The sequence below is a fragment of the Pituophis catenifer genome, unplaced genomic scaffold, assembly GCF_029215685.1.
Source record: "Pituophis catenifer annectens isolate HBS135680 unplaced genomic scaffold, rPitCat1.0.hap2 SCAF_3, whole genome shotgun sequence".
Lineage (NCBI taxonomy): Eukaryota > Metazoa > Chordata > Lepidosauria > Squamata > Colubridae > Pituophis > Pituophis catenifer.
In genome coordinates, this window is record NW_027256883.1 from 43,062,651 (window position 1) to 43,082,474 (window position 19,824).

Sequence of the window (19,824 nt, forward strand, 5' to 3'; positions counted from 1 at the left end):
TGAGCTGGTGGTCTCATAAACTCATAATTTAATGTGTTAATATTACTTTTTAAAGTGGTTTTCAAGGACTTGTAATATGCAGATCAAAGATGCTCTTATCCTTAACAAAAAAAAAAAGGGGGGGCATTTTTTGAACATTCAAAATCAAGATTTAATGCTGCACTGATTTTATTACAAACCGAATGTAGATGTAATGCTTCAATGACTACAATGCAATTAGGAATTTCTACCTAGTTTACTGCACCTAATGGGAGTACCCCATCAATTGAATAAATAAAAATAGAAAGAGTGACTTTGTAACGACTAGTTTTCCAGCCAGGCCAATGAAGTGTGCTTATTTTCATTTCCTTTGTTAACACAATAAGTGCCAAACAGTGAAAATGAAACAAATGGAAGGAATCCACTTATTTCCCCTTTTTTCTTTGTGGTAGATGCAGATCCTTGTGACTTGATTCATTTATATGCTTCTGCTGCCGTAGAGGGAACCTTTAAAACAAATACTGTCTGAACCAGTTATAGGAGGACAGGTTATTTCAAAGCAAAACCAATGCCTTTTATAAAGCCACAAGAGGGCAATGTTGCCTTACAGAAGAATATGATGAAAAATAAAAACTCTGAGTGAGGAGGAACTGTTTGCATAATTAAAAAAAAAAAACCCTACAGATTTCAAAAGCTGAAAAAAATCATTTGTGCAAATATATATCGCACTGCATAGCTAAAATCTGTACATGTGCAATAATCGATAAATAAAAGTGAGAGACAGCACATTCACTTCCTGACTTTGTTCATTCTGAATCATGTTGGGCTTTCTACATTAAAAGAATTATAGTAATTTATTTCCAGATTTCTTCATTTCACAGATTTCACATTCACAGACAAATGACTGTGAGTATTCATGGAATACTATGGCAATAATAATATATTCATTTCTTTGTCATGGTTTATCTTTGTCTTGAAAGGGAAAAAAGAAAATGTCTTCCATTTGCACAGCCCACAAGTTTTCTTGTAGGCCTTTGTTTGCCTACCTTTAAATATACCTTTATTTTTTCAGCAACACTTTAGCTTCTAGATCTCTCCAACCCTCTCTCTCACACACACACACATGGAATTCTGTATTCAAGTTGTCTTCAGATGTGGTAAAAGGAAAAAGTTCTGATTTTTAAAATATTATTTTTATTGAATATTTTTGACTTAAAGGACAACCCAGCTAAAACTATGGAAGTTTTTGCACAGATATGGAGGTTAAGGTTGCCTGCTAAACGGTATAAGAATAGAATATTATAGAAATAAAGCATGCATGAGAATAAACAACGCTGAGACAGTAAGTTCAGGAAGAGTGATGTCCTCTTGGTGATTTATAGATAAATGTGGAAAAATGTTTGTGAAGGTGTAAGATGATTTGTGCAATGAAGATACATGTAGTACTTTATACAGACAATGCTAGGTTATTGGCTGAGAACCCAAATGATTTGCAGTCAATTTAGACTGTATAATCCAGCATGGAAGATGTATCTGAAAATTGAGAGAGTTGGCTATATAAATTTTCAGGTTCATATTCTCTATCAGACAGTCCCATCTAATGTTTGCTGCAAATCATTTGGGTTCTCAGCCAGCAGCATTAAAAATAGAACAATTGCTAGTTATATACACAAATGGTGAAAAACTAGAGCAAGTAAAGTAGAAGCAAGTAGAATGTTTTCTAAAGATGGGGAAATGTGCAAATGCTGGTCAAAAGATAGTGGGTAGTAGATGGTTTGTTGTGAGGAGGAAATCTTAGCTGAAAGAAGAAAAATGGGCTTTATGTAAGATTGTGCTTTTCCCTATTTCAGAAACAAAAATTGAAAAAAGTGAGACGTGTACAGAACATATTATCAGAGTGCTTGAGAGGCCATATTAAATTTCTCTTGGTGATGTTTTTGACCTTACAATACAGTCTGAGGGGGAAAAGAATGCTACTGTTGATTGTGGCTATGTTCAATTACTGTATATAAGCTCATCTGTGGATAAGCCAAACTCAATTTTTGAGTGGATATTAGCACCTAAAATTCTTGGTTTATCCGTAAGTATATAAAGTACAAATCTTTACAGAATTCTGAAATCTTTAAGACCCATGATTTTTAGTTGGATGCTGACAACTGTACTTCATGAATTCCTTCAGAATTTAACTGAACAAACATAGGAAGCAGGAGACGGAGATAATTAAACAACAAGCTTTATTATACAAGGACATTATAAGACTATTCATAGAAACCCTTTAGCCATCTTATAACTAAAGAAGTACATTCTACCCAACTCTTTCAGAGCAATCTCTTTTACCAAACTGAACAAAATGGGTAGTAAAACATACAAGGAAATGTTTTCTGCAGATTAGTTCTTGAAATTTTCATTTTGTAAATTGCAATAGAAAATGGGAAGTAAATTTATGTAAATTACTACTCATCTCAATGAAGAATGTAATGTAATGAAGTTTTGAAAGCTAATTTGCAGCTACAGGTGATCATGAATAATACGATCTTTATTGGCCAAGTGTGATTGGACACAAGGAATTTATTTTAGGTATATGTATATGCTCTCAGTGTACATAAGGAGAATAAAATACATTAATCAAGAACAAAAAGATACAACACTTAGTGAGAGTCAAGGTTACTAATAAGATATCAAATCGTATTAGGAAACAAATAAAAACAATATAATTGAAAGATGGTTCAACAACAAGCAACATGGTTATAGTAGTAAGTGGGAAGAGATAGATACTAGTAAGGAAGAGAAGAATAATAGTAATACAGTCTCGGTAAATTATTTGACAGTGTTATGGGAATTAGTTGTTAAGCAGAATTATGACATTCGGGAAAAAACTGTCCTTGTGTCTAGTTGTTCTGGTGTGCAGTGCCCTATAGCATCATTTTGAGGGTAGTTAAAACATTTTACAGTATGTCCAGGATGTGAGGGGTCTGTAGATATTTTCACAGCCCTCTTTTTGACTCATGCAGTATACAGATCCTCAATGGAAGGCAGGTTGGTAGCAATTGTTTTTTCTGCAGTTTTAATTATCCGTTGAAGTCTGTGTTTGTCTTATTTGGTTGCAGAGCTAAACCAGACAGTTACGGAGGTGCAGATGGCAGACTCAATAATTCCTCTGTAGAACTGAATCAGCAGCTCTTTGGGCAGTTTGAGCTTTCTGAGTTTGCGCAGAAAGGACATTCTTTGTTGAGCTTTTTTGATGATGTTTTTGATGTTAGAATGGGAACTCATCAAATTTGCAGATGACAAATTTGATGAGTTCCTATTCTAACATCCAAGCTGGCAGGAATAGCTAATACTCCAGAAGATAGACTCAAGATACAAAAGAATCTCGACAGACTTGAACACTTGGGCGTTATCTAACAACATAAAATTCAGTGGTGAGAAAAGTAAAGTTCTATGCTTAGGTAAGAAAAACCTCCCATAGATATAGAATATGTGGTCTCTGGCTCAATAGCAGTAACTGTGAGAGGAATCTTGGAATCCTAGTAGACAATCTCTTAAATATGAGCCAACAGTTTGCTGCAGCTGCTATAAAAGCCATCACAGTCCCAGGCTGCATTAACAGAGGAATAGAATCAAGATCACATGAAGTGTTAGTACAACTTTTACAATACCTTTACAAGACCACACTTGAAATATTGCATTCAGTTTTTGTACCACATAATCATAATCATAAGTTTATTTGTCAAGCATATATAAGATAACAGGTAAAAGTATAAACATAATTTGAATACATGAAAAGAGTAAGTAAAAAGGAGTATTAGGACAGGGATGGTAAGCATGCTGGTGCACTTATGCACACCCCTTACAGACCTCTTAGGAATGGGGTGAGGTCAACAGTAGACAGTTTAAGGTTAAAGTTTTGGGGGTTTGGGGAAGAAACTACAGAGTCAGGTAGTGCATTCCAGGCATTGACCACTCTGTTACTGAAGTCATATTTTCTGCAATTGAGTTTGGAACGGCTTACCTTGAGTTTATATATATTATTTGCTCATGTATTGTTGTGGTTGAAGCTGAAGTAGTCATTGACAGGAAGGACATTGTGGCAGATAATTTTATGTACTATGCTTAGGTCAGACTGAAGTCAGAGTAGTTCTAAATTGTCTAAGCCCAAAATTTGGAGTCTGGTGGCATAAGGTATTTTATTGCGGTTAGAGAAATGGAGGACTCTTCTTGTAAAATATCTCTGGTCTCTCTCGATTGTATTTATGTCCAATATGTAGTGCGGGTTCCAGACAGATGAGCTGTATTCAAGAATTGGTCTAGCAAATGTTTTGTATGCTCTAGTTAGTAGTACAATATTACCAGAGAAGAAGCTATGCAAGATTAGATTAACAACTCTTTTTTTTTAAAAAAAAAGTTTATTTTCATTTTTAAAAATACAATACTTTACATATATACATACAAGGTTATTGCAACTAACGTACACAAATCTGCGCCTATACCACTAATACAATCCATTTCATTTTCCTCTCTTTTCTTTCACCCAATTATACCATCAATTCCAACATTTGTAATAATCAGAATCTTTTTGGTTCCTAAGTAGTTTCGTTAACTGGTCTGCCTCTGCGCATTCTGTAATTTTTCAAATCAATTTATTTTCAGTGGGTATTAATTCATTTTTCCATTCTTGTGCGTATAGTATCCTAGCTGCAGTAGTGATGTGGAGGATCAAATACCATTTTTCCTTAGTTATTTTGTCTGGTTTCATTCCTAATAAAAAAATCTCTGGTTTCAGCTCTATATTATATCCTGTAATTTCCACCATCCAATTCCAAACCTTGGACCAATATTTGCCTGCTTTGGGGCACGTCCACCATTGGTGGTAGTACGTCCCACAACCATTCCCACACTTCCAGCATGCTGGAGAAATTCCCGGGAACATTCTTGCGATTCTTGCCGGGGGGATATGCCAACGATAGACCATTTTATAAATATTTTCCTTGTAGGGGGTTGACAAAGTAAGTTTCATATTCCTATTCCATATCTCATCCCATTTATCCAGATTTGGAGAAAATCCGAGGTTCTTCCCCCAGACAATCATAGTGTCCTTGATCACCTCCTCGCCAATCCATCGTGATACTAAAAACTGGTAGCACCTTGAAAGTAATTTCTTTTCAATTCCCAATAAGATTTTATCTAACTCCTGTAGTAACCTATATATTCCCTCCTTTCTTTGGTCCTTTCTGGATTGTATTTGGGCATACGCCCACCAGTCTACCTTTTTGCCCTGTTTTGTAAGCTCCTCTCAGGTCTTCAATTCCCCTTGAGGGTCAAGCAAATCCTGATAAGTCAAAGGTATTTCCTTATTATATAGTGTCACATGTGTTACTGCCTCTAATGGGGCAAACCAAATCGGAATCATTGAATAATGCCTGTCCTTAACTCTTTCCCAAGATTCTAATAATATTCTCCAAAGGTAGTGTCTCTAAAACTGTCCACATTTCTTGCCCCTCTCCCTCCATAGAAAATGGTGCCAACCTTGACACAAATCATAACCCTCCAATGTAAGAGTCCTCTTCCTATTTAAAAGCATCCAGTCTCTGATCCAAGTTAAATTAGCCACTTGGTAGTAAAACTCCCATTTCGGTAGACCAAATCCTCCTCTACATGGAGCCTCTTGGAGCATTTTAAGTTTTATCCGGGGCTTCTTCTTCTGCCACACAAATTTCCTCACATAACTAGCAGTTTAAAAAAACCACTATCCAGTCTCATGGGGGCAGTCTGAAATAAGTAGTTCCATTTTGGAAGTACGTGGGTTTTAATTGTAGCTATCCTACCAAGTAAGGAGAGTTGCAGGTGCTCCCACTTTTCTAGGTCTGTCTTTGTTTGGGCTAACAACTTTGTGTAATTATCTGCCATAATGGATGTATTTTTAGAAGACATCCAAATACCCAAGTATTTTATTCTTTTAATCACTTGAAGGCCCAATTCTCTCTCCAATTCATTCCAATGATTTCGTGTCATATTCTTTATTATAATCTTCATCTTGTCTTTGTTGATTCAGAGACCTGCAACTCTACCATACTTCTCTATCTCCTGAAGCAAGTTTTTACCTGATTCTAATGGATCCTCTACAATAAAAACCAAATCATCCGCGAATGCCTGAGTTTTATATTCTTCAGATCTCACCTTCATCCCCTTTATTCCCTGATTCTTCCTAATTTCCAGTAGCAGAGGTTCTAGTGTAAAGATAAATAGAAGTGGGAACAGTGGGCATCCTTGTCTTGTGCCTTTTCCAATTTCAATCCTACCCGTTTCTTCTCCATTAATTAAAGCTCTAGCTATTTGAATTGAGTAGATTGATCTTATCGCCCGTATATAATTATCTCCAAATTCCATTTTATCTAACAAGGCAAACATAAATTTCCACCTAATCCTATCGAATGCCTTCTGAGCATCTACAAAAATGAATGCTACTTCCTTATCCAAAAACGTCTCATAGTATTCCATTGCATCTATTATTGTCCTCACATTATCCCTTATTTGTCTATGTGGCAAGAACCCATTCTGGTCTCTATGTATGTAGTGGTTTAAAAAATGTTTCATTCTCCCTGCTAAAATTGAAGTGAAGATCTTATAATTGGTATTCAAAAGGGATATAGTCCTGTAATTGTGGATCAGCAATGAATCTTTTTCTGCCTTGGGAATCAAGGAAATATATGCCTTCGGTTAACAACTCTTAATGTCTTTTTGGCAATGTTGTTATACACAATGTTATATACGATATAAAAAAGATGTTGAGACTTTAGAAAGAGTGCAGAGAAGAGCAACAAAGATGATTAGGGGACTGGAAGCTAAAACATATGAAGAATGCTTGCAGGAATTGGGGATATGTCTAATTTAATGAAAAGAAGGACTAGGGCTGATGTGATAACAGTGTTCCAATATCTAAGCAACTGCCACGAAGAAAAGAGGATCAACCTATTCTCGAAAGTACCTGAAGGCAGGACAAGAAGCAAAGGATGGAAACTAATCAAAGAGAGAACCAATGTAAGTAGAAGTTTCCTGACAGTTAGAACAAGTTGTGGGTGCTCCATCTCTGGAGGTTTTTGTTTAACAACCATTTTGCTGAATGGATTGTGGTGGCTAAATGAGGATTGTTGATTTGGATGAGCAAGAATATTTGCTAGCCTTCTTATTTTTCTCTTTTTTTGACAAAGTCACTCACATTTAATTCAGTCTTAACTATTTATGTGTGGAGTTTTCAGTAACAAATGAGGCAACATCTGAGGCAACATTATCTGAGACAGCCGATGACCTCCAATGAAATTGAGAAATAACATTAAATATAACTAACATAAAACTAGCACTTTACTTTCTTATCACAGTTATCACAATAGCAGTTCAGCTTTGATAATATTGCTAGTCCATGAATAAATAATGCTATGGTATTTATTGAAATTTGCTTGAAATTTTCATGAACTAAGTCAGGAAGAATAAGAATGATCATCTTAAGATGTAATTTGCAACCCTTTGACACTATTTGGGACCACCTAAAGAGTTTTGATAATATTTCGTTTACTTTGGCAGTTCATGTTACTTTTTTAAAAAAATAACTTACTGGCATTAGCCTTTAAATAGTTTGAGGTCAATTACAATGTGAAGAAAACACTTTTCTTGGCATGGAGAATGTTCATCTTAATGTATGTTAAGGAGGAATTCAATAGGCTGCAAGTATTGTTAAAGTTTTGCTTGTTGCCAATTCTTTCTTACAAATTTCCTTCTACTGATTTTGTTTTGTTTTCATGCCAACTATAGTTAAAAAAATAGAGGGCTTTTTGGCTCTTACAGAGAAAAAAAATCAGCTAAACTAGGACGGGTTAGCATGTCTCTTTTCTCTTCAGCAATTCCTTTCCATTAAGCTTGCCTCAGTTTGGGTTATTGTTTTCCATAGTTATATTTGGAGATATAAAAATAAAACATTCATTTGTTAAGGTATTGTGAATTTATGTCCTAAAACTTTGGACCATCTTCAAAGGAGATAAAAAAAAAAAACTTGCCACAATGACTAATTAATGCATAGGATGCATTATTGAATGACAATATGTCAGTGAAGATTCTCAGTCATCCAGGTCGAGTTGTCTGGAAGTTGAATCATGGCAACTGGATTTTTTGAACTGGACAGTTTCAAACCAAAAAGAAAAAAAGTCCAGTTGCCAAGACTCAACTGTCATTTGTTGAATGATAAATACCTTTATTTTAGATCTACTCTAGATTGAAGGATAATGTAGTGCTAAATGTTTCTGATGGTTTCCAAAATCTCTCCCTCTCCCTCTCTCTCTCTCCCCCTCCCTCCCTCCCTCCCTCCCTCTCTCTCTCTTTCTTCCTGGACCAGCTATTGTATTAAAAATGAAGGAGAAATGAAGAGGGTGAACATGGAGAGAGAGAGAGAATTATCTGAGGGAATGTGCCATCTTGGCATTTGTGCTGTTATATTCATAGTGGAATGACACATATGTATATGTGTATTTGTAAGATAATAACTAGATCTATGTCTATGCATAAAGGAATAAGAATGAGATGAAAAAGGACAGAATTTACCTGTATTTTCAGTGGCTTGGATTCAGAGTTGACTTATTTGGAGAAATTGTGACTAAGCCAAGTTGAATACCTGTACTTTATACAGAAGACTGTAAAAAGTCTCTCCAGCCAAATTCAAAAGAATGCTACTCATTCTTTGTACTATATTCATTTTATTGTTTTTTTTTTAAAAAAATAAAAATTAACTATTTTTGGTTGAAATGATGAACTGATTAAATTCTCTTTAAATGCACAGGCCTTTCATCTGAATCACAATAAATATAGTTGCACTGTTAGAGATTTTAAATAAATGACAGAACCTAAATAACAACAGCTGAGAAAAATATGAGATGTCATAGCAGTGGTGGGCTCCTCCCGGTTCAGTCCGGTTCGGCCGAGCCGGTAGTGGTGACGATATGACATCACCGAACCGGTTCTTCCCCCCCCCACCCTCCCATCCCCCCGCCCTCCCACGTTATTCTTACCTTTTATTTGGTCCCACCCCCAATCTATTGCTGCCTCCTGAGTCCCAGCTGATGACTAGAGGGAAAAAAACTGTTTAAACTCTTGCCGCGAGGCTTCAAAGGGCCGTCCTACAGCTGATCAGTGTTAAAAGCAAACAAATGAGTCAGGTCGTAAGTGCGAGGACTGTTCGTAAGTGTGAGGACCTTCCAGAAATGACTCTGACCAGCTAGCCACGCCCACCTAGTCACATGACCTCCAAGCCACACCCACAAAATAAGCCACGCCCACAGAACTGGTAGTAAAAAAAATTTAGAACCCACCCCTGTGTCATAGCTATGATCGACATATTAGTAAAACAACAAGTTTAAAAAGAATGAAATTTGAACAGGCAAATATCAAAACAGAGGCAGTTTGGTGTACTGGTTAAAAGTACCAAGTCAGAAAATGAATGGCTGTGGGTTCTAGCCTAGGCACAAAACCAACTAGATGACCTTGGGCCAGTCATGATTCCTTAGCCCTGGGAAGAAGACAATGGCCAACCACACCTGGAAATTTTGCCAAGAAAACTGCAGAGATTTATCCAGACTCTTGAAGAGTGAAAAGTGACTTGAAGGAACAAACAAATACATTCTTAAAATACTTTATTAACTTTGCAGAATTTCCAATACATTTCAGCTGTTGATTTTCTTAATGTAGATTAAGGTTTTCTCTTTATTATTTTGTATTATAAATTTTTGTATTATTCGCAATATTACTGTGACAGCTCTGTTACAAGCAGCAATGTTTAAACTTTCTAGCAGAATCTGGCACATAAGAGTTTCCCAGCAGTGAAGTACAATTAGTTTTACAAGCATATACTAGAAGAAACCTATGGTGAACTGGCAGTGGAGTTTATTGGTAAATCTGTTAACATAGGCAGGTGTTGCTTTTGATAGTAATGCATAGGGAGCTGTTGTTTTTGAAAGGAAAGGTACTACTTGCATCGTCTACATTTCTGGTCTTCAATAATAAATAAACACTTCACATGTGCTCTTTCTTTTACTTTGTAATCTGCATGTGCTTTTTAGTTTCTTTTTTTTAATCAGAGTTTTTAACAGCAGCAATTTAGCCTTATTATCTAATGCTTAGTGGGAACAAAACCACTTGGGGGGACCGAAAGCCCTAATAAGCAGGTATATACAAAAAAGTATGCAAGCTATTGCTATAATGCATTGTAAGCCGCCCTGAGTCTACGGAGAAGGGCAGCATGTAAATTGGACTAATAAACAATAAATAAATAAATGAATGAATGAATGGATGAATGAATGAATGAATAAATAAATAAATAAATAAATAAATAAATAAATAAATAAATAAATAAATAAATAAACAAACAAACAAACAAACAAACTGAATCCTGAAGCAAATATCTAGCTAGATTTCTCATATCACATGTAACTTATAGTAAACAACTAAAGAAATAAGCCAAATAATTTGAGCACTTTGATGTAATAAATAAAGGAAAAGTCATACATTCACAATTAACTAAGTTCTTGACATGTGTAGGCCTCTCTACCCATACTGATAGCAAAATAAAAATTGACATTTTTCTATTCCACTTACGAAATTGATATCCTGTAAGCTGAGATTGCAATTCCCAGAATTTGGGGAGTTGATATCTCAACAGACTTGGAAAACACCAATTTAGGAAAGAATGACATAGTATAATAAATTAGATACGACAGATTACCATCACATTAAAAAAAGTTTTAAATGTCTTGCTTCCTATGTTAGCTATAGCCTCAGTCTTTTCAGGAACTTAATAATTGCCTTAATTTACTTTATATTAAGTGGTTATTTGACAGACTTTATGTTTATTAGTGCTAATTAATTAATAAATGAATTTGTAATTCTTGTCAACAGAAAAAATATTTCAAGGTAGCTGTCAAATATAGGGAAAATGGAAGATGACACAATGTTGACTTGTCTTAAATAGAGAGACAACAGCTTTAAAAAATCATAAAACAAGACAGTTTCCCTTGAGATCAGATTTAACTAACTGGAAAGAACTACTTGAATTAAAATATTTCAAGATTATAAGCACGTAACCAATCTTCTCTAGCTAAATACATTGTGCATTTACTCACTTGGCTGTTTTTGCTGTTTTTAAAGTTCTCTCCCTAACACTCTCACTTTGACTGTGAACAGGACAGTTTTCTCAAAAGTGGGTGATTTCCTTTCTCTCTTATCTATTCCATTAATTTCATTCATCATTTTATTTTTACGTGCAGTGGATGTGTGGCTTCTGCTTTACAGTGGGTGCCTAATGGCATAGTCATGGGGCTAACTAGCAAGCAGGAAGTTGAGAGAAAAAGAGTAAGATACATGTCAGTCAGGGTAATGACAAGAACTGACTTTGCAAGTAATAAAGATTCCACCACCCAACTACAAAAGAATGACATAATATGGGTATATGATCTAGTAAGAATATTGTGATAGGCCCTTGGGTCATCGTTTCAGTTATATTTCCTTATCTTACCTAACCATTTGTCTGAAGTGGTGTAGGGTTTCCTGCCTAAGCAGGGGGTTGGACTAGAAGACCTCCAAGGTCCCTTCCAACTCTGTTATTATAAATTATATGATATGATATGATATGATATGATATTAATTATTATATATCTAAACAAAGAAACAAAGTGACTAAGGGCAGGAAGAAAAGCAGTCAGGGGAGGAGCGACATCCTGTCAACTTCCACATTGAATTTCCTTATGGAAATTTGGCAGGGAGCATTGGAAAACTCCCTTCCCTTCCCTTCCCTTCCCTTCCCTTCCGTTCCCTTCTCATTCCTTCCCATCCCATCTCATCCCATTAGGTAAGGCAGGGAGAAAGAGAGAGAGAGAGAGAGAGAGAAGGATTACAAGTTACTGGAAAACTCATGAAATATTGAAAATTAAGATTACATCACTGCAGCAGCAACCCAGCAGCAAAGCAACAGCTAGGAGCATTGAAGCAACCACAACTTTCCCAAATTTCATTTCCTTGGAAGTCGTGGATCCTGGATTTTGGATGCATTCTGTAAGTTAACCCATTTGAGGTACCTTGACCAAAATGTTTTGCAAGTGATGCATTGATTCACCCAGTCATGATGCAAGAGTTTTAGTAGTATATAAATAAAAAGAGAAGTCTATGTTTGGCTATGTTTGACTTAGATATGTTTTAAAAACTCCATTCCAATGAAGAGCACAATTTCACAGAATAAATTCTATGTAATAACATTGAAAAGTTTGTAAAGCAAAAATGGAAATATAAATCTAATTAATTAAGTAATAGCTGTTTCAGAATTTCTGAAATAATACATATGTTTATACTATTCAGATGATAATTTTCAGATGCCTAATTATACTTTTTTTTAATGATTCAAGAAATTGATATGATATTTCTCTCAATTACCTTTATTATTTCATTAATAGGATTGATCTGTTCCTCTGTACTTTTTCTCTTGCATCAGCTATTGTCAATAACTTCCTCTTGAACACTAGCAATTTATTTTGAAACTATCTCTGGTATATGTATCACATATACATACATCCACACCAGTCGGACCGGTTTGCAAGAACCAGTAGTAAAATCAACGGGAGGCCCTGCCCACCACCCCGGATGTCGTCATTGGCTTTCTGCGTATGCGCGCGTGCGATCCTATTGCGAACCGGTAGTAAAGGTAAGTAAAGCCCACCCCTGATCCATACACACACATTTTAATGCATATTTCATCAGAGTTATGAGACTCTGGAATTAATTATATATTAGTTTTTGTCTGTTTTAAGTGATGCATGCACATAAATTAAAACTGATTCTACAGCTAATCTTAGAACATTTCAGAAAAGATCAGAAAATACTTAGCCTTAATCAGAAGAATCTAAGAGCAGGTTGCTCAAAATCTTCCCTTGTCTCTGGAAGATTTAGGATTTAAGAGGTTGTGCATCAGTCACAGCCTTACTATAAATGGCCAATCTATCTAGAGGGGATACATGAAAGTCTCTGAGTGGCATGCAGTCATATAGGCGCTTTTTCAAACCACAAACCAACCAGCCAAAAAGATTGCAGAGTGATGGCAAACAACAACTTGCAGCAATAAATTAAGTGTCAAATTCAGTGCTATCAAAAAGTGTGTTTTAGGAAAAAAATAAACTTTTAAAAATGACTTCTGCAAAGGGAAAAGAACAGTCAGGACACTGGGGAAATATATTTTGATATAATATTACTGTATCTCTCTAATATTTATTTTGTACATATTTTGAGCTCTGATCCTTGGGACCAATAACACAGCTGTGGGGCTGGCAATATCTGCCAAAGAGGCTGCCAACCATTCAGATCAGCAGGAAAAGAGCCAGCCAGCCACACAAAGGGTGTGCAGTCAGCAGTTGCACTATTTTTGGTAAGAATTATTTAATTTACCAAGGACATCACTTGAGAGAGTGATATGAGACTTGTCAAGCCCAATTGTTTTTTTCCTATTCTGGGAAATTGCCAGACTATTTTTGTGAGGCTCAATAAGTTAGTTTTCCTTCTTGTTGTTATCAAACAAGAAATTAAATTGTGTTATCGTAACTTCTCTATTTTGATGGTGAATTTTTGCAGCACAACTTTGTGGAGAGGTGGAAACCAGGAAAAGGGATACATCAAACATCAAAACTGTGAATTCCTATTCCTGCTATTCCTTAGCAGACTAAGAATAGAACAGTGGTGGATTTCAAATTTTTTTACTACTGGTTCTGTGGGCGTGACTTGGTGGGCGTGGCATGGCTTGGTGGGTGTGGCCTGGTGGGCATGAAAGGGGAAGGATACTGTAAAATCTCTATTCCCTCCCCACTCCAGGGGAAGGTTACTGCAAGAATAGATGGGGGCGGGGCCAGTCAGAGTTGGTATTTACTGGTTCTCCAAACTACTCAAAATTTCTGCTACCGGTTCTTCAGAACTGGTCAGAACCTGCTGAAACCCACCTCTGGAATAGAAACTCTGCTGCACTGTGACTATAATGGGGATCAAATTTAGATTTCAAGATGTGACAGCCAGTCTGAACCTCTTATTCCAGATGGTGTTGCAGGAACTCACACGTTTATTCTGATAGGATTTGGGGAAATTGGAGATTTTGGGAGTTAGAGATGGGAGATTGTGCCAATTATGGGAATGATAAAACCACCTCTTTAAAAGAAAAGAACACCATTATATATATATATATATATATATATATATATATATATATATATATATATATATATATATGTATGTATGTATGTATGTATGTATATATGTATATATGTATACGTATACGTATATGTATATGTATATTTCTACCCAAACATGTTGTATTATGCATACCAAAAATAATAAAACAACAAATCTAGCTTAAGACTGGCATAGTGTTTTGGGGGCTTCAATATTGTAAACTTTTTTTTCCTGGTGAACCATTTAATTCAATTCAGAGCTTGCTGTGTGCAACAAAATTGTAAGTCGTTATCGCTATTGTAGCTAGCTCAATTTAGATGATGGGGTTGGTTTGCAGACCATATAAGTATACTTGGTTTATTTGGTTTGTGAATTGCTTTTTCTGCTGCTCCTCTACTAGGTGACAGAAACTGACATCCCTACCTGCTGATTCTTCCAAAAACAACACAAAAGAAAATGTTTACATGCCTTCAAAAAATAAAAGGTCACCAGCAATTTCCCATCATTATGCCCATAGTCCCATTATTGTGCTATGGCTATTCAGTGATCAGTGTATGCTATTTAGCAGCACCATCAAACCACACAAAAGTCTCAGCAGAACTGGAATTTGTTTTCATCCTGCAAATGAATTTGATGACCGTCCACTGCAGCAGATGACAGCCTCCTGGAATGAGTGTCTGTGGGGAAAGAGAAAAGAAAATAACCTTCTGATCCATTAACTGACTACCTCACAACAAATCAGAAAGGAACTAAAGCTAAAACAAATGCTATTTTAATTTCTTCTTTGCTTACTTCTCCACAGAACATGGGAATGACCTGTTCCACCTGTGCTAGTAGAGAAGGCATGCTGTGGACCCCAACTGCAGTGGTAGGATTCTACTGGTTCACACTGGTTCGGTAGAACCGGTTGTTAAGTTGTTAAGTAGTTAAGCAGTTCAGAGAACCGGTTGTTAAAAGAAATCTCCTTTTATTTTTTTTCCACTTTACAGGGTTAATCCTGTAAGGAATTACAACATTTGGTGTTGTTTCCTAGCCTAATCTTTATGGCCCTGATTACAGAAACTGTGTCTCCGGCAGTATGCCTGGACTTACTGTTGCTTCCGGTTCCGGAGGTTCTCGGAGGTTTTTTTTTTTTTTTTTTTTGCTTGACTTTCTTAAAGGAGGAAGGGTTGTTTTAAGCTTTTTACACCGCTGTTGGGAGGAAACACTTTCCTGTTGGAGTTCTTCCAGCCAGAGTGCAATGATCAGCACTTTGAAGAAATAATTGAATAATGAAGCAGAAGCTTTTAATGACAAGGAACATGACAAGGAGTGACATTCAGCAAGGCTTCTTGGCTAGCTAGAAAGATTGACATTCAAACATGAGTTTACATACCCATTCTGACTTTTGGTCTAAAACTGGTTTTTGGTGAAGTTTAATTCTGTGCTTGGTGATGTTTAATCCTGTGTTTAGTGATGGGATAATTTTCCCTATTCAGCTTTTTTTGGAAGGAAAAATGTTAATCTCTGTTCCTGAAAAGAAGCAGCTTTGGAAATCTGACTAGTTCTGTGTCTATTTATTCTGGTAACTGGTTTAACAAGCAACAGATACTCTGTTCCTTTGCTTCATTCTGGAGAGCTTAAATGACCTCTCTACTAAAGGGTTTCCCTTTATGAGCAAGAGTTGGCTGCTGATAGTTATCATTGCATTTTAACTATTTTAATTCCTCAAGGTACTCTGCCACCCTGCCTGATTTGTAACTCCAGTTTGCAGGTATTTCTAATCTAATGATTTGTATTTAGGGCAGCTTTTTGAAAGCAAAGAAGCTTTTTGTATTTTTGTACAGGTAATCCTTGACTTACAACAGTTACAATGGCACTGGAAAAAGTGACTTATGACTGTTTTTCACACTTATGACCATTGCAGCAAACTGTCATTAGGGCAAAGAAGCGATGCCATATGACCACCTGGCCACACCCACCCAGTCACATGAAGCACCACAGTTGTGAAATGATTGACACAGTTGTTAAGAATGCTGCAACGGGCATAAATGATGACCAGTTATAAGTGTGAGGACTAAAAGTGCGAGGACCTGTCAGAAATCACTTTTTTCAGCCCTCTGGGTAGTCTTTTTGTGCATATGGACTACTCAGAGGGCTGAAAAAGTTATTTTTGACTGGTCCTCGCACTTTTGACCAGTCCTCGCACTTACGACTGTCCTCACATTTTATGTTTTTCACTGTATCTTGTCACCATGGTGAAGAGAAGCAGTTGTGAAATGAGTGACATGGTTGTTAAGAATGCTACAATGGGCATAAATGATGACCAGTCATAAGTACGAGGAATGGTCAAAAGTGCGAGGAACTGTCAGAAATCACTTTTTTCAGCCCTCTGAGTAGTCCCTATACACATAGCCATGGCCACCCGGTCACATGATCAGCTAGCCACGCCCACCCAGTCACATGACTTCCAAGCCACCCAAATAAGCCATACCCATAGAACCGGTTGTTAAAAAAAATTGAATTCCACCACTGCCCACCGGTCAGGGAATTCTAGCTGGCAGGGTCCCGGAGAAGAGCCTTCTCTGCTGTGACCCTGGCAGACTAGATAATTCAAATGCACACTAAATAATTCAAACCACTAAACCGCAGAAAGAAATTCAGATTGGGAACATTTCTAAATCCAGTCTGCATAATATTGTCAAACTGATGAATTTCACTAAAAGCTTGTGTTATATTTTTCATTATACATCGAATAGGTCAATTAACTTTTTGGTAACCCTAACCTTTCCTTTTATGTTCATAAAATTGAGATTAAAGCCAGAAGAACTGCAATAGGTTTTATAGTTCCATCTTCAGTGAAAAAATCATGTAATTAGTGATGTTTTTATGTTGATTTCAATGTGGCTTAGTAGGTGCCCTAATAAAAGTGGTTGCAAGCAGAAAATTAAAAAAGAGAACTCCATTAAATGTAACTTTTAAAGTAGAATTTATTTGTTTGAAACGTTTCCATGTTATTTTACTTAAAATGGTCCAGTTAATAGCATGACTATGTAAAATAGAAGCACCCAAATAAAAACTGTCCTATAAAAAGTATCAATAGACATCAAAATTAAATAATAATTAACAGTGTGAATGTTCCCTGCCTTGATATTTTACAAAACAATAACTTGTTTTGCTTAATAAACTCTTATATATGAGATTCAATGGCTTTTTGGAGGTGACTCTCACATAAAGTCATTCTGACACTGATGAATGAATGCATAGAGAATTGGAATCTTCATGCCATTGTACTTCAGTCAGTGTGACTGCACATAGGTTGTCACTGCAAAAAATAAGAGAGATAAAAAAAATTGGGGACTTCCTGTTGGCTCCGTGAGCTTTGAAGACGCTCTTTTACGAGTGCCCAATCCCCGGTTCCATAAAAGCCCCAGAACAGCCGAAAAACCAGCTGTCTGGAGGCTTGGAACCCTCTCCCCGGCAAAGGGGAGAGAGAAGAGTCGACAGGCGGAGGTAGAGCCCCCCAAGTGCGCTAGGAGAAATCCTGGGGCGCAAAGGGTGTGGGCTCGCTATTGAAGCCTGTCAAGCTGCTCCAGACCAGGGACGACTCTGCCAAAGCGGAGCTAAAAGCCGCGACCAAAATCTGTTGAAAATCAATGGGGGGAATTTTAACATCTTTACTTTGATCGCAGACAGAGTAAATAAGGAGAAAACAAAAAGGAAAACTTGCAAGTAACACTTTAACTCCGTTTTAAAATGCAGAAAATGGCGCCTGAGGGCAGGAGGAGGAAACTACTAGGGAAAATGCTTGTTAAGGCTTATTAACGTTCGCAACAGTGATACAGCTACTGGATTACACTTTAAGAGAAAGTTTTAAAGTGAAAGCGGCCAGGAAAAGAATTTGGTATTGAGGGAAAGAATTTGGTACTGACTTTAACTAAAATCTTGTTTTATACTATATGGAAAAGAGTTGAATTGTTGTCCTGATAGGTGGATGAACACAAAGTGGCTGAAATATGGCTGACAATAGGGCTGGTGAATCAGCAAATTCTCAAGCCGTGACTGCTCAGGCTTTTCAAGAACTTCTAGACTCTTTTACTTCTGCCCTGTTGGATACAATTGAAAGGGCTTTTTCAAAAAACAGCTTGGGAAAATATAAGCAGTTGTTAGAGGGACAGCAGGAAATTATTTAGAGGAATTTGTTTTTGGAAGATCAAGAGATGGTCAGGATTAAAAGACAGGTTGGCACAGTTGAAACAAAGGTTTTGCTGGACGTTTCCATTTAATTGACAGAAAAGCAACAAATAGTCTCTTTATTGCAAGTTGACAATCTTTATGGCAACAAATTCTGGCTATATGGACAAAGAAAAGGACTGAATGATTATACAAGCAAGAAGAGACGGAATGGGGATTTCAAGTTAGAAAACGCGACCTCAAGAAGAAAGCGAGTATTTCAGAAACATCAACCTCAAATCACCATTTTAAAAGTTTCAAAAATAAAATTGGGGGAACTGTTGAAAGAATTTATAAAAAAAAAAGGATTGGAAAAAATATAGAAAGAAGAGAAGAACAGAAGATTAAGAAAGATATCTTCCTGTGGATTTTGAAATTGGCATCGGGCAAATATGTATTTTAATGGTATTAAGAGATTTTTTAAAATGTTTAACATAAGATTATATTATTTTAAAAGATATATGAGATAAATTGTATAAGCTTTTAAGATGCCTAACCTTTTGAAGCGAAGAGGATTAATGTTAAATTCAGAATTTTATTGCAAAATGATAATTAGTTTTGGATAGTAAAAGGGCTGCTCTCTAAAAAGTTAGAGGTATTAAGACAGTTAATTGAAAATTTGAAAGACATCCTCCTGTAGATTTTGAAATTTATATTTGGTAAATAAGTGTTTTAAAGGTATTAAGAGATTTTTAAAATGATTAACATAAGACTATATTATTTTAAAAGATATATGAGATAAAATGTGTAAGATTTTTTAAGATGAAAAATGTTTCTTTTCTTTTTTTTTCTTTGAAGGAAAGAGGATTAATGTTAAACTCAGAATTTCACTAGGGAGTAATGTTTAAAAAGAATGATGTTCGAGGGTATAGAAATGGAATTTATTCATGATTTTTACTGTTTGAAAGACTGCTAAAGTATCGGATTACACATTAAGAAAAAGTTTTTTTTTTAAGTAGGAAGAATGAATTTAATTTAACTGGTTTTGAGAATTTATAAAAGGGAGGTTGATGAATTGGAGCAAGGGGAGTTAAAGAACATGTGGGAGTTTTGAACTTTATAATTAGTTAGTTTATTTTAGCATATGTTCGTTAGATACTATACCCTGTTTTTGCTCTGGGAAGTCAGGGGGGATGGGGAGGGTGGGATAAGGGATGGGGGGGGAAGTGGTGAATAGAGAAAGTTTTAGCAGAAGAAAGTATCTACGAGTAGAATACAGGAGTTGCTCAGACACTAAAGGAGGAAAATATTTCACAGCAAAGAAGTTAGAAAGGAGAGAGGAGGAGGGGGTAGGAAGAGGAGAGGGAGGGTGAGGAATGGAAGAAAGGAGAGGAGGAAGGGAAGGGGACAGGAGTAGGAGTGAAGGTGAGAAGGGGGAAAAAAGAGAGAAATGGG